Source organism: Felis catus, chromosome C2, assembly GCF_018350175.1.
Source record: "Felis catus isolate Fca126 chromosome C2, F.catus_Fca126_mat1.0, whole genome shotgun sequence".
In the NCBI taxonomy this organism is placed as follows: Eukaryota; Metazoa; Chordata; class Mammalia; order Carnivora; family Felidae; genus Felis; species Felis catus.
In genome coordinates, this window is record NC_058376.1 from 86,411,601 (window position 1) to 86,431,833 (window position 20,233).

The 20,233-nt window shown below is 37.4% G+C and overlaps 1 long non-coding RNA gene and 1 pseudogene across 2 annotated transcripts in view; one reads left to right on the plus strand and one right to left on the minus strand.

Annotated features, from left to right (window-relative positions):
- The window catches only part of LOC123380011, a 442,540-nt gene that overhangs the window by 157,761 nt on the left and 264,546 nt on the right, over positions 1-20,233 (plus strand). The gene's annotated exons all lie outside the window — the stretch shown is intronic.
- Positions 755-1,147, minus strand: LOC101092343 (annotated as a pseudogene).

The window sequence follows — 20,233 nt, forward strand, 5'->3', positions numbered from 1 at the left end:
CAGGAGTGCCTAGGGAGACCTTCTTTAAACTACCTGAAGTTTGGGCCTCTTGCTATCTCTGGGTTGAGCCATTCATTGATCCACACTGTCGCAGAAGTCTGGATTTTTCCTTTGTAGCATTTAATACAATTTAATTTGTGTAATGATATAATATTTAGTCTTCCCCACAAGCCTGAAAGTTCCACAAGGTAGGGACTGTTTTCTATTGCTAACCATGGTATTACCAGGGCCCCAGTACATTGTATACAGTAGGTACTCACTCAGTACTCTCTTAGCAGGTACACCCTTGTCCCACAAATCTATCTTATTAGATACTCTCCAAGGACTAGGTGGAGAGGTACCTAAAGTTTATGAGCTTGGTGGTGGAGACAGTGTCTGAGCAGTCAGAGAGATGGAGGAGTTCAGAGCTGGTGCAGTGGGGGAAGCAAGAAGGGATACTGAGGACATTAAAGGATGCTCATCGGATGAGTTTGCCCCTGTGCTCTCAACATCACATTTTCAGCCCAAATGAGTCCTTCTTCAATCATTTATGAAATAATTTCTTTAGAGGAAGAGGTAAACATCTGAGTAAAAAACCAAGGCCAAAACAGCTTTGCAGAATTATAACATGTCCCCGAAACCAGTTACAATTCAACTGGATTAGACTTCAAGAGAGAAATGATTGTGTTCCTCCAAATAATCTTCAGTTAGGAAGCTCCCACTCCTCCCAAGATGTGGAAAGATGATTACACCTTCTGCTGTCAGTTGCTGAGAAAGAAGTTTTTTCTCCTGATGGACCGACCAACACTATTTCTTTTTTGCTGCTCTTTTCCCTTCTCCTTTCCTTGGTTTCCCCTTGCCATGAAGCTTCTTTAGACGCATCTGCTCCTCTTTGAAGTCCTGATGCTCATCTCTATAGAGGCCAAGAAAACATAGTGTCCCCATGAGTGCAAAGTAAGTGTTGTGATTTGGATACCAGTCATAAGTCTCCTTCTTCTTGGCTAAAGGCTACTCACTGAAGAGCTTCACCACTTTCATGTTTTTAGAATCAGTGGGCCTGGCAACTTCACCGAGTAGCCGGGCACTGAGACAACTCATGTGCAAGGCATATTCTGAAAGTGAAGACATTTCCTGAGCAGCAAGGAGCATGAATCCCTACACGCAACCTTCCTCTCCCATGCGCCCCTCTCCTGGAAGGCCCTCCCCTCTGTCCACGTATTTTTCCATTAATTTCCTGATTGACCAATTCATTGTTTATTAGCATGGTATTTAACCTCTGTGTATGTGGTCTTTCCTGATTTTTTTTTTTGTGGTTGACTAATAATTTCATAGGATTGTGATCAGAAAAGATGCATGATTTGACTTCAATCTTCTTAATTTGTGAAGGCCTGTTTTGTGGCCTAATATGTGATCTATTCTGGAGAGTGTTCCATGTGCATTTGAAAAGAATGTATAGTCTGCTGTTTTAGGATGGAATGTTCCTAATGTATCTGTTAAGTCCATGTGGTCCAGTATGTTATCCAAACCATTGTTTCCTTGTTGATTTTCTGTTTAGATGATCTGTCCATGTGTGTGGTGTAAAAGTCTCCTACTACTAATGTATTATTATTGATTAGTTTCCTTGTTTACTATTAATTGTTTTATATATTTGGGAGCTTTTGTATTGGGTGCATAAATACTTACAATTGTTATATCTTGTTGATTTGTCCCCTTTATTATTATATAGTGTTCTTTTTTGTCTCTTGTTACAGTCTTTGCTTTAATTTAATTTTAAAAAGTTTTTTTTTTATGTTTATTTATTTCTGAGACAGAGAGAGATAGAGCATGAGTGGGGGAGGGGCAGAGAGAGAGGGAGACACAGAATCAGAAGCAGGCTCCAGACTCTGAGCTGTCAGCACAGAGCCTGTCGCGAGGCTCGAACTCACAAACCGTGAGATCATGACCTGAGCCAAAGTCAGTCACTCAACTGACTGAGCCACCCAGGCGCCCCTACAGTCTTTGCTGTAAAGTCTAGTTTGTTCAATATAAGTATTGTTACTCTGGCTTTCTGTTGACATCCATGTACATGACAAATGTTTCTCCCATCTACTCACTTTCAATCTAAAGATGTCTTTATGTCTAAAATGAGTCTCTTGTAGTCAGCCTATAGATGGGTATGGTTTTTGTTGTCCACTCTGTCACCCTGAGTCTTTTGACTGGAGTGTTTTGTCCATGTACATGCAAAGTAATTAGTGATAAAAATGTATTTATTACAATTCTTTTACTTGTTTTGTGGTTGTTCCTGGAGATTTTCTCTGATCCTTTCTTGTCTTTCATGTTTTACTGATTTTCTTTAATGATATATTTGGGTTTCTTTCTCTTTATTCTTTGCATGTTTATTAGTGGTTTTTGATACATGGTTTTTGAAATATGGTTACCATTATGTTTGTATATAACCTCTTCTGCATATAGCAGTCTATATTAAGTTGTAGGTCATTTAAGTTTGAACCATTCTTTTCTTCTGCCCTCCCCACATTTTAGGCATATGTTGTTATATTGTATATCATTTTTTTTTTAAATTTTTTTTTTCAACGTTTATTTATTTTTGGGACAGAGAGAGACAGAGCATGAACGGGGGAGGGGCAGAGAGAGAGGGAGACACAGAATCGGAAACAGGCTCCAGGCTCTGAGCCATCAGCCCAGAGCCTGACGCGGGGCTCGAACTCACGGACTGCGAGATCGTGACCTGGCTGAAGTCGGACGCTTAACCGACTGCGCCACCCAGGCGCCCCTATCATTTTTTTTTTTTTTTGGTGCGTTCCTTGACTGATTTTTTACAAAAATATTCATTTTTACTGCTTTTGTGTTTCTTACCTTTATACTCTCACTTTTGGTCCCCCTTTGCACTCAAAGTGTCCCCTTTAATATTTCTTGTGTGGCTCCTTTATTGGTCACAAACTCCTTTAGTTTTTATTTGTCTGGGAAACTATTTCTCCTTCTATTCTGAATGATAGCTTTGCTGAATAGAATATTCTTGGCTGCAGATTTTTCCCATTTAGCACTTTGAATATGTCATGCCACTCCCTTCTGACTTGCCAATTTTCTGTTGAAAAATATCCTGCTAGCCTTATGGGTTTTCCCTTGTAAGTTAATGACTTATTTTGTCTTGGTACTTTTAAGAATTTTTCTTTATCACTATATCTTGCAAGTTTACTTACAGTATGTCTTGATGGGAATTCTCTGTGCCTCCTGGATCTGGATGTATGTTTCCTTCCCCATATTAGGAGACTTTTCAGTTATTATTTCTTCAAATAAATTTTCTGCCCCTTTTCTCTCTTCTCTTCTGCTGGGACTCCTATAATATGAATGTTATTATGTTTGATGGAATTACTGAGTTCTCTAAGTCTATTCTCATTTTGCATAATTCTTCCTCTCTTTTTTTCCACTTCATTGCTTTCCATTGCTTTGTCTTCTAGGTCATTAATTTGTTCCTTTGCTTCTTCTAGCCTACTACTGTTTATTATATCAAGTATGTTTCTAATTTTGTTTTTTGCCCTCTTCATCTTTGATTGATTCTTTTTTTAACTCTTTTATTTCTGTGGTAAGGGTGTCACTGATGTCTTCCATTCTTTTCTCAAGTCCAGTGAGTGTCCTTAGGATTGCTGCTTTAAATTTTCCATCAGACATGTTACTTATATCTATTTTGCTTAGATTTCTAGCCATGGCCTTATCTTGTTCTTTTATTTGGTATAAATTCCTCTGTCTTGGCATTTTGTCTAAGTCTCTTCCTGTTTCTCTGTGTTAAACAAGCCAGTTATTTCTCCTGCTTCTGAAAATAAGAGGTCTCCTGCTTCTGAAGAAGAGGTCATGTAGTGCCTAGGGCCCGGTGCTTCAGGAGCATATCCAGTGTGTGCTGCATGTGCTTTGCATATGCTCTAGATGCTCTGTCCTTCAGGCCAGTCATCTGCAGAGGCTCTCCTTGCTTGCTGTGGGCAATGTTTGGTCCCTGGCCTGAGTGTGGTGAGTTTTAATTACCACATTCTGCTCTGTCTCCTTGTGAAATGCAATCTGTCACCACTTCCACTGGAAGTGAGGTGCTGTAACTCTCTGATCAGAAGACATAGTGTGGGCAGGGGTTTGTGCTGGTCTTCTGGGGGAAGGGCTGGCCTCACTAGGACTGAGGAAGTGTGACTGACAAGGGAAGTTCCACCAGAGCACAGTGGGGTGGGGCTTAGTGTAAGCAAGTTAGGCAGCCATTTTTCTTTTTTTTTTTTCTTTTTTTTTTTTTTATTTTATTTATTTTTTTATATGAAATTTATTGACAAATTAGTTTCCATACAACACCCAGTGCTCATCCCAAAAGGTGCCCTCCTCAATACCCATCACCCACCCTCTCCTCCCTCCCACCCCCCATCAACCCTCAGTTTGTTCTCAGTTTTTAAGAGTCTCTTATGCTTTGGCTCTCTCCCACTCTAACCTGTTTTTTTTTTTCCTTCCCCTCCCCCATGGGTTCCTGTTAATTTCTCAGGGTCCACATAAGAGTGAAACCATATGGTATCTGTCTTTCTCTGTATGGCTTATTTCACTTAGCATCACACTCTCCAGTTCCATCCACGTTGCTACAAAAGGCCATATTTCATTTTTTCTCATTGCCACGTAATATTCCATTGTGTATATAAACCACAATTTCTTTATCCATTCATCAGTTGATGGACATTTAGGCTCTTTCCATAATTTGGCTATTGTTGAGAGTGCTGCTATGAACATTGGGGTACAAGTGGCCCTATGCATCAGTACTCCTGTATCCCTTGGATAAATTCCTAGCAGTGCTATTGCTGGGTCATAGGGTAGGTCTATTTTTAATTTTCTGAGGAACCTCCACACTGCTTTCCAGAGCAGCTGCACCAATTTGCATTCCCACCAACAGTGCAAGAGGGTTCCCGTTTCTCCACATCCTCTCCAGCATCTAGAGTCTCCTGATTTGTTCATTTTGGCCACTCTGACTGGCGTGAGGTGATACCTGAGTGTGGTTTTGATTTGTATTTCCCTGATAAGGAGCGACGCTGAACATCTTTTCATGTGCCTGTTGGCCATCCGGATGTCTTCTTTAGAGAAGTGTCTATTCATGTTTTCTGCCCATTTCTTCACTGGGTTATTTGTTTTTCGGGTGTGCAGTTTGGTGAGCTCTTTATAGATTTTGGATACTAGCCCTTTGTCTGATATGTCATTTGCGAATATCTTTTCCCATTCCGTTGGTTTAGGCAGCCATTTTTCTTGCTGCACTGCCTCCCACAGGTGGTTCTGTGTTTATGCTGAGGAGAGGCAAGAGAAACAGCACCGGCCAGCTCCTGTGTTCCCTGAGAGGTGTCTGTATGAATGCTGTTTCTCAGGGACTTACTTGAGAAGAGCAAATAGTCTCCCCACTGTGTGCCCCAGGCACTCTTCAGATTGCTATTTCTACGCTGTCTGCCATGGGTTGGTTGCCTGCCTTCTCTCCAAGAGCAGTGTAGTGCCCTTGGGGCTCTATCCCAGCCAAGCTCGCTGACCTCTAAAACTCCAGGTTTTAAGTCCAGCTGGTTGCAAGAACTCACAAAATTCAGCCCCTCTAATTTCCCAAGGCAATGGCTATGAGGAAACATTCTCCTTATGCATTCCCCTGTGTGGTCATCTCTGTCTCACCCTTTTCTGTGACCACAGCTCCCTCCCTTCCACAGCCAGGATCCATTTCTCCCCTAAACTATATCTCTGTGCTTCCTCCTTTCTTCAGTGTGATCACTTCTCTCCCTTTAGTTGTGAAGTCTGTTCTGCCAGCTTTCAGGTCAGTTTCTTGGGTATTTGGGATGATTTATCTAGTTGTATTCATGGGACGAGGTGAGCCTAGGATTCTCCTATTCCACTGCCATCTTCTGGTCCCAATACCTTCTCATTTAGAAGTTACAAATTCCACAGCCTCAAACTAAGATTGCAAAATAATCATTAAAGAATTTTCTCCTAAAACATCAGCCTTGGAGAATAATTCTTGAATAATCATTGTTAAACATATAATGCCATGCATTTCTATATTTTCAACCTTTACCCATTTTTGTTTTCCTATTTAATTAGGTCCAACTTTCTAAACACAAACTTAAGCCAAACACATAAAAAAATAGTGATTTAAAGCACAAGTCTGTAAGAAAAGATCAATATACCAGTTATTTCAAGATCATTTCAGTTCAATATATTGGGAGCAAAGATCCATTCTGAAAATGAAAAAATACGTAGTTTAAAAAATTCTTAGAGGCATAAACCAAATTCTTATCCTTCTACCTGGTTGGTTTTACAAAGAAGCTTCAGAAATATTTGACTATAGTTTTAATGATGGAAATGTTATGTTTTCATTTCAAAGCAATGAAATTCTGATGTTTAATGTGAATCCAGTTGGCTCTCTTTTGTGCATTCATAGTTTCAAAGGCTAGAATTTGTTATCGGCAAGGAGAGAGATTTAAGCTGCACACATAAAAACAAAGTTACTTAGAGTTCAAGGTTTTGTCTTGTAAGTAGCATTCCACTTAGAGTTTCAAAACTTTTTACTTTAAAATACTTTACTTGAAACCAACCTTTTTTAAGGGTGTTCCTTCTGAGAGGATCAATAAAAGTGCAGCATTATCCCACTCTCACCTCTTAAGACCTTTTGCATTCATCCAGTTTTTCTTATTTTTTACCCTTTATCTTGCTAACAGTTCTCAGAGATTTCTTCTGTGTTCCTGTGAAGGTAAGTTTCTTGTCAAAGAAGCATGTCATCTTCTGAGGTGGCTTATTCTGTTTAGCTACCCTGTCATCTTCGATGTCCTTGTTTAGGGCAGTCCAGTGGTCCAGATACAAGGCCTAGATCAGCTTCTAGAGATTCTGATCATCATCTTTGACTTGTCATCCTGGAGTCACAACAGTACCCATGGAGACAACCTTGATATAGAGACGGGGTAGATATTTTTCAGTTTTCCATAGTTACTATATTACTATTTATAGCTAATTTTCTTCTTGGAAACTAGGAAGAGAGGGGGAAAGATCTTTTCTTGTTTGTCCTTGAAAATCTCTTTGTGACATGGCATGACTACCACTTTCACTGGGTTGGCTGCTACTCTGTCACTTCCAATACCCAAGTGGCCTGGGCAGAGTTTACTGTAATGAGCAAACTCATTACATCTCTGCAAGCTTTCTTTCTTCTCTCTCTAGCCCTTTTTGATTTACTCCTCACCTCAACCAAAACTTGCTTACTGATCTTCTGGTCCTAACTGTTAGGCAACTTTACCCTTTCTCAACTTTACCTTTTCAGAGATGACTCCAGTTCTATTCATTCATGCATCTGTCACCAGATTCTTTCAGGGCCATGAATTTCTCTCCATTTCTATACCTGCTGCTATAATAAATCAAATGTTTACTGGTTAAAACGTTGCATCCCTTTCTGACCCCCCATCATGAGGATTGAATTAGTCTATTTCTGCATTTTTTTTCTGCCAAGCACTATTCTAGTCTTCCTGCATTTTCCTTCATGCAGGTAAAGTTAGTTACTAGTGTCTCTGCAGAGACTAGCTCACACTCTGCCCATATGCCAATTTATTGATTCCTTGAGAAATCTAAGTAGTGAGTTGACACAACCTTTCCAATCCCCACCCTAACTTAGGTCATTGGGAAAATGAACTTCCATTACTTCCCAGTTGCAAGTAGGAAAGAAATTCACTTTTTTTAAGTGAAAATCTAGTTTAAAGTTTTTTCTAGGCAGGGGGATTGATAGGTAGAGTAAATGAGACATCATTGATTGGAAGAAATAGTTGACATATTATCTACATCAACATATGTACATAGAAAAATAATTATGCACTGTTTCCAGAAAGTATCTTGGGTATGTAGAATGAAATGAGCTCTATTATAATATATGATCCAAAATTCATCTTTCAGGATGTTATTGTTGTCTTTTAGCACAAACCCCTCCAAACCTCTTTCTAGACCTTTGCCAAAACGTGAAGATATCTACACTATGTATATCTCCACCTCTAATTATGAATTTATTTTCTTATGGTTGTCCCCATTATAATGTCAGTGGCAGGGGCGCCTGGGTGGCTCAGTCGGTTAAGCGGCCGGCCGACTTCGGCTCAGGTCATGATCTCGCGGTCCGTGAGTTCGAGCCCTGCGTCGGGCTCTGTGCTGACAGCTCAGAGCCTGGAGCCTGTTTCAGATTCTGTGTCTCCCTCTCTCTGACCCTCCCCTGTTCATGCTCTGTCTCTCCCTGTCTCAAAAATCAATAAAAAACAGTAAAAAAATGTCAGTGGCATGATGCAGGTGTCTATTACTAAGAAAATTGTTTGTCACCAACATGACTGTTACCAAGAATTACAGCCCCAACTGCTTCACGTGGTTCAATAGTATACTTGGGGTACCTTACTTTTCTGGCCATATGTTTGTAAATAATCTTCAACTTCTCCCTCTTTTTTATTTTTTACCTTTAATCTATTCTTCCAAAAAGTATTGCTGACCTATGTATGTGTTCTTCTGAATTCACTGACTTTATACATTCCATTTTTTCTAACTCTGATACCTTCTCCTCCTCCATTGCCATGGAGTTTTTCCTCTCTGAATTCTACCTGTGATCACTATTGCCTATTTTACATAAATGATGTAAATGCTTTTGTAGAAGTGTGAAGGAATTGCTGAATGGAATCAGAGGAAGGAATTAGTGATTTTGCAAGCAAAGAGAGGGTTCCTAAAAGGTTTCCTAGAGGAATTAGAATCTGGGGATATTTGAGGAATGCACAAAATAGGTTAGGAAGGGCATTTTAGGTGATGGAAATAGAGTTAGAATAGCACAGGGTAGCTGAAGTGCAGGTTTGAGGAGGGAGGTCAGGGAAGATACCGAAGGGCCTTAAACTCATGCTAATGACTGAACTTTGTCATCTGAGATCTGGAAAGCAAGTAACTGGTAAAATATTATATGTATTGCAAACATATACTGTCCTTATTCCTTAGAGCAGTGAGTGTGCGCCTTGCTCCCTTCCAGGTGTTATAAAGCAGTTTTGGTCTCCAGAAACAATGAGGGGAGGAATAATGTTCATGGTTCTTACTATGTACCTTGAGTAGAGTTCTGGCACTAGAGTGGCTTCCATAGTGAGGATAACACTGTTTGGAGTACTGTACCTTACATATCATGGGTGCTTGAACATGTTGTTGAATGAGTAAATGGAAAAAAAAATCCTTCCCTGGCATTATTCTCCCCACAAAATCAGAAGTCCCTTTTCATACACTCCTGTGGAAAAAAACCCAGATTCTCCTCAAATACAGTTCTAGTATTTCCCACCCCCTCTGCCCCCCTCCCCCCCCCCCCCCCCCGCAGTTACATTTCCTTAAAATTTGACTGCACCTTGCTATTGGAGGCCACTTGGGGGGGTGGATATGGTATGGGCTTCAGGGCCAGGGAGACTCAGGTTCAAATCCTCACTTAGTAATTGTGTGAACTTGAATGATTATGTAACTTTCTAAACCTTTGGTCATCATCTTTACCCTATCAATGAAGAAAGGTTGCAGTAAGGAGAGAGAAAATGTCTGTAAGATACTTAAGCCAAGGTTTGGCTGCAGCCTTGTCAGAGGCACTCAAAAGTATATGTGTAGGAAGTCTGAAATGGAGTCAGAGGGAGAGCTGCAGAATTACATCAGGGTCACCATTTCACCTCTCCACCACTCCTCTACTTTAGTCTTATACCACCCCCACTCAGGCTCCTGTCTGAGTTCAATGCATGAAATAAGTTAGAATCAGACAGGGTTCATTCCATTTAGCAGGTATAAATCTCAGTCTAAAAGACAAAATTGTACAAGAATGTTAACTTTATTTTTTAAATAAGAATTAAATGTTCAATTTAATGGAAAGGTAGAACCATAATTCAGTCAATGTGACATTCCTTCTTATTAACTTATACCTTTTAGCATAAATTCCAGGAGACTTTCATAAGCCAAATCATTGGGAGGACACATCTAGCCCTTTTTAGTGTCAGGTGCCTTCATCAGCATTTGATGGAATGAACTTTGGTCTTGGTGGTAATTTCTAGGTCCTTTCTTATTTCTTTTTAAGCAGCTGGTTCTCTGGGCCATTCCTGTACTGTTCTTAGAAATATAGGAAACATTCTGTGCTCCTGAGCCGTGTCATGTCACAGGAATCCCTAGGGTACCATCTGAAGACTAATTATACAGCCATCTCTTCTGTGAGCAGCACAGGAGATGTGGAGAACCTTGGAGTATTGCTGCTTCCCTAAACTTTACCCAGGAATTGGGGCATGGACTCATCCAAATTCACCTGTACCTGGTGTTTAGGCAGGGTCTTCCTCCAATGATTTCTCTAGTCCTAGGAACTTTTATTATTCTCTAGTTAATTTTTTTTTCTTTTAGCTTTACTAGGATTCTTATAGATTGTTTTATCATAATAATTTTTTCCTTTTGTCCTCTGATTCCAAGGTTTTCAAGTTCAAAAGCCAGAAATAAGACTTTTTTCTTCTTTTTATCAAGGCAATGAGTGTTATTGCTGCTGAATTGGGGGTGGGGGTGAGGAATCAAGGGATATAAATAATGCAGGGAGGAAATATTAGTTAATTTAAAGCCTTAGCCACCTCAGTTTTTATATTTTCTCTGTTTAAACCATCCCTGATTATTTTTCCACATGTCACCTTCTTTTGCCCTTGATATTATATATTGTCTAAAGCAATTTTCTCTTCATTGCCAAGGGCATCTTCTCAAGTTGACCATGTTAGGGTAAGAAGTAGGAATCTAATCTATGGACTACTCAGTATATTATGAAAATAGTTTGGGATTAAATAAATCAGTCATTTAAAACTAATGTACATATATACACCTCTCTGGACTATGTTTTAAAAGACTATAAAAGTGTGTGATGAAACTCACCTTGAAATCATTAGATTTGTGGTGTTGTTAGGATAGAAACTTAGGTGACTTCTTTTAGTCCAGTTGCTAAATTATAATATTGAATTTACTTATGTAAAATCTAAGCCAAACTATATAAATGCCAGTACTTTTTCTTCTTTTTATGAGTTTCACCTTTTTTGTGTCCTATCATTAAAATTAAATTTATTAACAACTTGTTTTTTTCCTGCTGCATTGGTTTTATTTATAAATATTTCTATAAATACATCTCACAGAAATATTTGACAATTTAGTTTATCGGGAAAGTTCATACAGTAACTTTTCAAACCAGTAAAATCTGGTTTCCTAAAGGAGCACTTTAAGTAAAATGGGAAATAGGAAAAGAACATGGGAAAGGAACTAAGTAAGGTATCAGTCTTTTTATTAGACCGTCATGATCAGATGGTTTCTTTGTCAGAGTAGAATGTCTATATCTGAAATAAATCTGAGTGTCCATCAGAATATAAGTGAAATATGTAATGACTTGGAATGTAAATCTTAAATACTGATTTGTGGGGCAAGTCAGTCAAAAGTTTTTTTGAGGGAGATGAGAATACAGTTTAAATGAAAACAGGAAAGCCTTTTCAAGATTTAGTAATCTGCCAGTCCTCATCCATCTCCTTGTTCTCCTCCTCTCAAGTCTACATATATAATAGAGAAAAGAAAAAAAGAGTGAATGCTTCATTTTCAGTGAAATAAAGAAAGAATGTGACACTTAGAGAGCTTTCTTTTGAGAACTTATTATGAGGAAAAGGGCCAGAAGATTGTATGTATAGCTTTTGTTAGTTTATAGGAAATGGTGTGTTTGAATGGATGAGGATTTACATTAAAAGCTTAAAATATGAAGCCTAAAATTATATTAGAAAAACCAAAATGTATTATTGTCACTCCTCTATTAGAGGAAGTATAAGGGGATCAAATGATTGGTAGATCATTATCAAGGCAGAAAGAAGGGAAAGGCAGGGTTGAGAATGCCCGTGCCATTTCTGTTCCTCTGCTTCACTGCATTATGTTTTTTAAACTTCACACATTCATATCAGGTAGATGCTGTTGTGTTTATTTCACATTTTAGAAATCAGGCTTAGTTAAGTGAAATATTAAGTGAAACATATTAAGTGAGATAATTTGTTGAAGGTCACCAGCTCTAGCGTCACCTTCTACCATTCTCTACCTCACCTATTCCACTTAGCCACTGTTGCATCTTTGCTCTTCCTTGAACATCCCTTGATGTTTCTTCTGCTCAGTGCTCTTTGCCCCTAGCTATTATTGTGGTTATATCTCTCTCTTTATCAAGGTCTTTGATGACATATCATTGCAGAAAAGCCTTCCCTGATAACTCTATACAAAATATCTTATATGTCATTTTTAGTAGGTTGTAATATTACTTTGGATAACACTAAGAAAGAAAAGTACCAATTAAGCAATGATATGACAGTTTCATAATATGCATCCTGATTTTAGAGATGTTAAAATGTGAAGAAAAATTTTTTTTAGAATCAGTGAAATGCAGTGATATTGCCTATTTCCTTACCCCAGATTATTTCTCTTTGCAACACTTATCACTATCTGATATGATCATGTACATTTTCTTTATTGTCCCTCTCTCTACACTAGGTACATATAGGGAGCTTTGTTTTGTTCATTACTAGTTGCAAAGACTGGCTAGGTGTGCATCATACCCATCTTCTCTCTTTGGGGGGCACTCAAGTTTACATTCCCAAGCCTTTGTTTCAGTTATGGTGGAGTCATGTAACAGACTTCTGGACAATGGGATATAGGTACAAGTGAGATATTCCACCCCAGGCCTCTCCTATAAAACTATTCTGTAATTGTCCTAATGGTTGGAGCCACTAGTGGTCAGAGACACTAGAAGGAAGAAGCCCTGGTCTCTAAATGATGGTGTAGAGTAAAGCCCATCTCCATCCCCTCACATTGACCTACATTGGATTGTGATGTGGATGAGAAATAAATTATCAATTAAAGCTACTGAAATTTGAGCTTTTCAGTTATAATAGATAGCTTATCCTTATTAATACATTGCTGTACCCAGACTATGCTTGGCACCTAGCAAGCTTTTTATAATTTATAAGGATAGAGAAAATTAAAGGAATGGCAGTTTTGTGTTAAAAGATGATTAATTTTGTTTGTACATAAGGCATCTGCATAGGCAGGTGGGGGCTACTTCTTGTACCTTTTCCCCACTTCAGGTGGCCTGGAAGAATTTGGAAGGACTAAGAATCAGAGGTTGCAAGTGCTTAATTTCTAGAACAACTAGGGTCAGTAGAATGAGTCAATGGGAATTTGTGGAAAGAGAGGTGGTCAGAGAGAGAAATTTTTATGTAGGGATCATTAATTTTCAGAAATTAAGTAAAAATAGGTTCAAAGTAGTTAGCAGGGAAATTGCGATGTTGGATGGACCAGTGAGTTTTAAAGTCAGCAAAATGGGGCCTCTGGGTGGTTCAGTCAGTTAAGCATCCAACTCTTGGTTTCGACTCAGGTCATGATCTCCCAGATTCATGGGTTCAAGCCCCGCATTGGACCCTGCGCTGACAGTGCGGAGCCTGCTTGGGATTCTCTCTCCCTGCCCCACCCCTGACTTGCACTGTCTCTGTCTCTTTCAAAATAAATTAAAAAAAAAAAATAAAGTCAGCAAAATGAACTTATTATGGGGCAAGGAGTAAGATGAACTATTTGTTGAAATAATCCAGGATGACAATTACCTGATCCATTTCTTTAAACACCATCTTCTTTAGGTATCACCTTTTAATTGTATTTTGCCCTGTTACTGATCTATCTGTAGAGCTTTCTTTAGGTAGGTTCAAAGAGGTCTTTCATAGTGGGTGTTGTGGAGGTGATGCCTGAAAGAATCTCAACTGCATTTAAAGATCTGAACTTACTCCTAAAAGACTTCTTATTACTAATAGTTCTATGGCTAGCTATATGTATTATCAGTTAGTATATGTGGCTTTCCTTTTCCTGAATATAAGTTTAAGTAACTCAGGAAACCACAATGAAGCAGAAGGAATATGTCAAAATTCTGAATAACAAAAACTTTCTTTTTTTATAAGGTCTGTAGTTGTAAAATCAACCATTCATTCATATATTTGCCTTTCAAAGCCCACTATTCAGTTTGAATTTTTAATTCCTTCTCTTTAGATCAGCTTTGGAAGTTTCTGAGTATTTGGCTGTTAAAAAAGGTGTGTGTGTGTGTGTGTGTGTGTGTGTGTGTGTGTGTGTGTGTTTATGTGTGTGTTAGGATAGTACTCCTCTATAATTGATTATAACCTGCCCCTCTAAAACTGTCAAGAAACTTCTACCTCACCCCTCATTTGTTTTTGTTTCTCTCTTGTTCCCACTTTGGGAAGAAGGAAAGGCAGCTGGTTAGCTGGTCAGGGGGATGATATTGTATAGAAAAGAACTATTTTATTTATGTCTCTCATCTCTATATTAAAATGTCTGAGAAATAGTCTCAAGGTTGTGGAATCTCACAAAATTTAAGAATAGGATTAATCATGGGCACCTGTGTGGCTCAGTTGGTTGAGGGTCCAACTTCAGCTCAGGTCATGATCTCGTGGTTCACGAGTTTGAGCCCTGTGTTGGGCTCTGTGCTGACAGCTCAGAGCCTGGAGACTGTTTTGGATTCTGTGTCTCTGTCTCTCTCTCTGCCCCTCCCCCACTCATGCTCTGTCTCTCTCTCTCTCTCTCTCAAAAATAAATAAAAACATTAAAAATAAGAATAGAATTAATTTATTTCCTTTTCATCTTTCAGGGCTTAGCTTAGATGTTATCTTCTCTAGGAAACAGTAAGTAAATTCCTAAGACTGGGTTGAATGCTGTCTCCAGGTACGCTCCCAGCATGAACTCATCCAAGAGGCATAGTCTCTATCTGCTTCATCATTGTATCTTTATGGCACAACACTGGAATTGATAAAATATTCAATGAACATCTTTTGAACAAAGGAGTAAATGAGGTTCTCTTTTTGCACAACAGAATCATCATGGGAGGCAGTGATTATTTCATTTCTCCAAGGTTATTTTAAAGCCTGCTATATAAACATGCTTTAAAAAAGGAGAAGATAAAAAACAGACTACTTTGGGTTGAGCATTTATTTCAAGTCAGACGTTCCTTTTCTTATTTTTCTTCATTATTCTCGAACTACTCAGTATGAGTTTGTTGGAATAGGCTCCCATCTAATTTGTAACACATATTGAATAGACATTTGGCACAGCTTCATAATAATCCATTTTATCTGCAAAATTTGCAGATTTTATCTTCTTTGGCTGTTCTTAGTTTTCAATTTAGTGCCATGGGCTTTAGGCCAGTATAAAAGTTTCAATTTTAAGATAAAAGTTTGAGTTGATTGCCATCTTAAGATAAAACTGAATTGATTTGGTATTTTAAAGCTGTTAAGTGTAACTCATACATGGTAGTCATGAAGGAATAACACTCATCCTTGAATAAGACCTTAGTTAAGAAGAAGCCTTAAGGCTCATTGATTTTCCCTGTTAGGATGTTGTGAGAGGCAGGATGACAGGACCTATCTGGCAGAAATCTCTCTGTGACATTGGTTATGGAGAGGTGGAATGAGAGATGAAGGGGAATGAGGGAAAGAGGTGGGACTAAAATAAGGGATAATAGGACCAGATGGAGTGAGGAAAGGGCAATATTAATAAAAGGAATGACAAAATAGGAATGACAAAAAAAAGGAATTAACAACTGCTGTTGTGCTCTTACAGATAAGACAGATATACAAAGAAATGAACAACTCCCCCTCCAACATGCCTGTTTATATCTATCACCTAAATCTAGAGTATTTGCAGAGAGACAGAGAGTTGTATATAACTGGTATGCCAATAAGCACACAGAATGAATTGATGACTCTGGCATGAAAATATGGTATGTCATGAAACTCAGGAAATCACAATATAATATGATTCTGTGGAGGCAGCACGTGCCTGGCATGTGTCAGCTCTTCAGAAAGTATTGGTTGACTATTCTGAATTTTGAATAAGATGCACTTAAAGTTAAGATTAAGAAGAGGAGAACTAGTTGCAGAACCTGAATAAAGAAATGACCATAGGGCACTGGGATGGCTCAGTTGGTTAAACATCCCACTCATGGTTTCCGATCAGGTCACAATCTCACAGTTCATGGCTCTGCCCTGAAAGCATGGAGCCTGCTTGGGATTTCCTCTTTCTCTGCCCTCTCACACCTGCTCTCTCTGTCTCTCTCTCTCAAAATAAATAAATAAACATAAAAAAAGAAATGCCCATAATTGCCCATTATTTTTAGAAGTTTTTATTAATACCCTGGAAATGAATTAAGGATAAGTGAATTAAGAATTGAATAACTCTAAAACTCAGATAAATAGTTAAAAATTGACATTTTAGATTCATTTTATATTATATTTAGACTATAATATTTTTTCTCAATTAATTCCTTTTGCTATTCTTAAAAAATCTCTAGTTAACTTCTTCAGGTATTGTTAAAAAATAGATAGATGATATTCATTGGAGTGAACAGACAGTGTTAATAATCTCTTGGTGCCTCACCAGGAATTGGCCGTGTCTGGTAACCAGATCTGAGTCTCCATTCTCTAACAGTGTTTGTTATATTTTGAGCAGTCAGTTAGTATTTATTAATGACTTAACTGTTTGGTAGCTGGGTACATGATCACATGGTATCACATATACGCACTGATGATGGAATTGTATGTACCTCCCAATGGTTCTGTATTGAACTGTTCTGCTTTACAAGTAAAAATATTTTTTCCTTAAAAGGCACTATTACAAGCTACATCTTAATTATTGGCTTTGTTTTTATTGCTAAAATAATCATAGGCATAGATAAGTCAATTATTTCCTGTGTCACAAGGATTTGATCTTTTTAACATCTGCCCAGCTGTTGCATAATATTTTAAGCTAAAAGTATCAGATAAACACAACACTACCAATTCGGTAACATTTCACCAAATAATTATTTCTCTCTGAAATCCCTGAAGCAGTGTTTTTTCTAGTATGTAACCTCTCAGGATTTGTCTCTATATTGTTTAAACTTATATTACAAATAACATACAAAATGTTATAAAACCAAGGCAAGTCATAGAAAGAGTGAATGTATTCACAACTTCAGTAGACCATGCATAAATTAAATGGCACTTGCTCTCCTTTGATGTTCCCATTTCTAGTTTTCTCTTAAACTGAATCCCACAAAGAATTCTAATTTAACTGAAATTCTTTGAACTCATTGACAGTTTGTGGGCTATTCAGGAACTCTAATTAGCTTTAAATCAGTTTATCTGCAAATGACTTTTCCATTTCTGATTCCTTCTAGCAATTAATAGATTACTAGTTATTAATGGCTCTAGACCATTTATGAAAAATTTGGCCTCCATCTGAAAACTTGATGAATCTTTAACATTGAACTTCTTTTGTCAGTGGATTTTTTTTCCTAATGAACTGCAATTAAATTGGAAAAAGCAGATTGCAAAAAATGTTTGACAATACCTTTTATTTAAAGCACAGAGACAACTGAATAGAAGTACCTAAAATAAAGTAGGAAAGTGAATAATGGCAAATGAATTTAGTGAAAATAATATGTATTTTAAAAACCATTAATATATTCACATAACGAGTGTTTCTCTATAATTTTTTCTCCCCTTGCTCCTTTCAGATTTATCACGTTCATCCACAAACTCTGAAACAACTAATTCTTGTGCCCTACTCTTGAGATAGATAGGCAAATACTACCATTCTACTATTAGCTGTACAATACTTGACATGTCCTATAGTTTTATAGTTGGGAAAGCAAATAATCAGGCTGTAAACTCCCAGGGGTGGAGAAATTAAGGAATTGATCCAAAATCATAATGAATGTCAGAATAATTGTTATCTTTGTATTCACAATTTTTTGGCTCCTATACACAAAGCTTATCTCTCCATTTTCCCTGTGGTTTCTGATTCCTCTTCCACTAATCCTTTTCTTGCCATTCTCCATGCTTTCTAGTTTTACTCATTTTCCCATTCTAGTTTGTGGACAGAGATACCTCTTATTTTAAATTCCCTTAGCAAAACTTATTCTGATTGAATAAAATTAGAGTAATTTTAGGCATAGATTGTCTTTACTAATAGGAAGATGATCACTTAATTTCCTCCCATTCACTGGAAAACCTGTCCATCACTTCATTCCCCTTTCCTTTTTTCCCTTATGCAATAGGGGAAGAGATGTTCACAAACAAGGGTTTACTCCCTTTGCCTGTGCTCCTATCGTATTCTAACACATCTTCTTCACTGGTTTTGTCTTTTGCTTAAATTATGCTCAAGTTTTTGCCATCCTAAAAACAGCAAAAAAAAAAAAAAAAAAACCTCCCTTAGTTATATTTTCCCCTTAAACCTTTTTTTTGCCTTGGCAATCTTTCCTTCACTACCAGGAATAGAAAAAGTCATCTAAACTTATTATCTCTCCTTCTTCCCCACCTGTCTGCTCTTTAACTCATTGAAATCTGGTCTATATTCCTGTTGCTTGACTGAAATTATTCTCATAGATATCATCAAAGGTAGAGTAATTTAACCCAGTAGCTTCATTAAATTTCTTCTCTTTTTTGCAACATACAGCGTTGTCAATCACATCCTCCTGTACTCTTTCCTACTGGGGCCACAAAACAAGTTTCAACAAATTAAACAAGGTTGAAGTCAAACCATGCATCTTTTCTGACCACAGTGCTATGAAACTAGAAGTCAACCACAAGAGAAAATCTAGAAAGAGCAAAAATATATGGAGGTTTATAAACATTCTACTGAACAATGAATGGGTCAACAGAAAATAAAAGAAGAAATAAGAAATTACATGGAGACAAATGAAAATGAAAACACAATGGTCCAAAATCCCTGGGGTGCAGCAAAAATGGCTCCAAGAGGGAAGTTTATAGCAATACACATCTACCTCAATAAGCAAGAAATCTCAAATGAAAACCTTACGTTACACCTAAAGAAGCTAGACAAAGAACAGCAAACAAAATCTAAAACCAGCAGAAGGAAGGGAATAATAAAGATTAGAGCAGAAATAAATGATATAGAAACTAAAAAAAACAATGGGACATATCAATGAAACCAGGAGTTGGTCCTTTGAAAGATCAACAAAATTCATAAACGTCTAGCCAGACTCATAAAAAAAAAAGACTCAAAAAAATCACAAATGAGGGAAGAGAAATAGCAACCAACCAACACCACAAATATGAACAATTGTCAAGAGAATATTGTTAAAAAATTATATGCCAAAAAATTGGATAACCTAGAAGAAATGGATACATTTCTGGAAACATATAACCTACCAAAACCAAAGCAGGAAGAAAGAAAATTTGAACAGACTGATTACTAGCAATCAAGTTGAATCAGCAATCAAAAAACCCTCAACAAACAAAAGTCCAGGATGACTTCAAAGACAAATTCTACCAACCATTTAAAGAAAAGTTAATATCTATTCTTCTCAAACTATTCCAAAAAAATAGAAAAGGAGGGAAAACTTCCAAAATAATTCTATGAGGCTAGCATTACCCTGATACCAAAACCTGGTAAAGACATCACACAAAAAGAGAACAATGGCACAGTATCTTTGACAGATCTAGATGCAAAAATCCTCAACGAAATACTAGCAAACTGAATCTAACAATATATTAAAAAATAATTCACCACAATCAAGTGGGATTTATTCCTAGGTTGTACAAGTGGTACAATATTCACAAATCAATGAACATGATACACCACATCAATAAGAGAAAGGATGAAAACATGTCATCACTTCAATAAATGCAGAAAAAGCATTTGACAAAGTACAACATCAATTCATGATAAAAAAAAAACCTCAACAAAGTAAGTTTAGAGGGAACATACCTCTTATATGAAAAATATTTGCCTTATATGAAACACCTACACCAAAATCATACTCAATGGGGAAAAACAGAGCTTTCCCTCTAAGGTCAGGAAAAAAAACAAGGATATCCGCTTACCACTTTTATTCAACATAGTACTGGAAGTCCTAACCATAGCAGTAAGACAACAAAAAGAAAGAAAAGGCATCCAAATTGGTAAGGAAGAAGTAAAACTTTCACTGTTTGAGAATGACATGATACTATAAAACGTTAAAGACTCCACCAAAAAACTGCTAGAACTGATAAATGAATTCAGTAAAGTCTCAGGATACAAAATCAATGTAGGGAAATCTGTCACATTTCTAAACACTGATAATGAAGCAACAGAAATAGAAATTAAGAAAGCAATCCCATTTATAGTTGTACCAAAAATAATCAAATACCTAGGAATAAACTTAACCAGGGAGTTT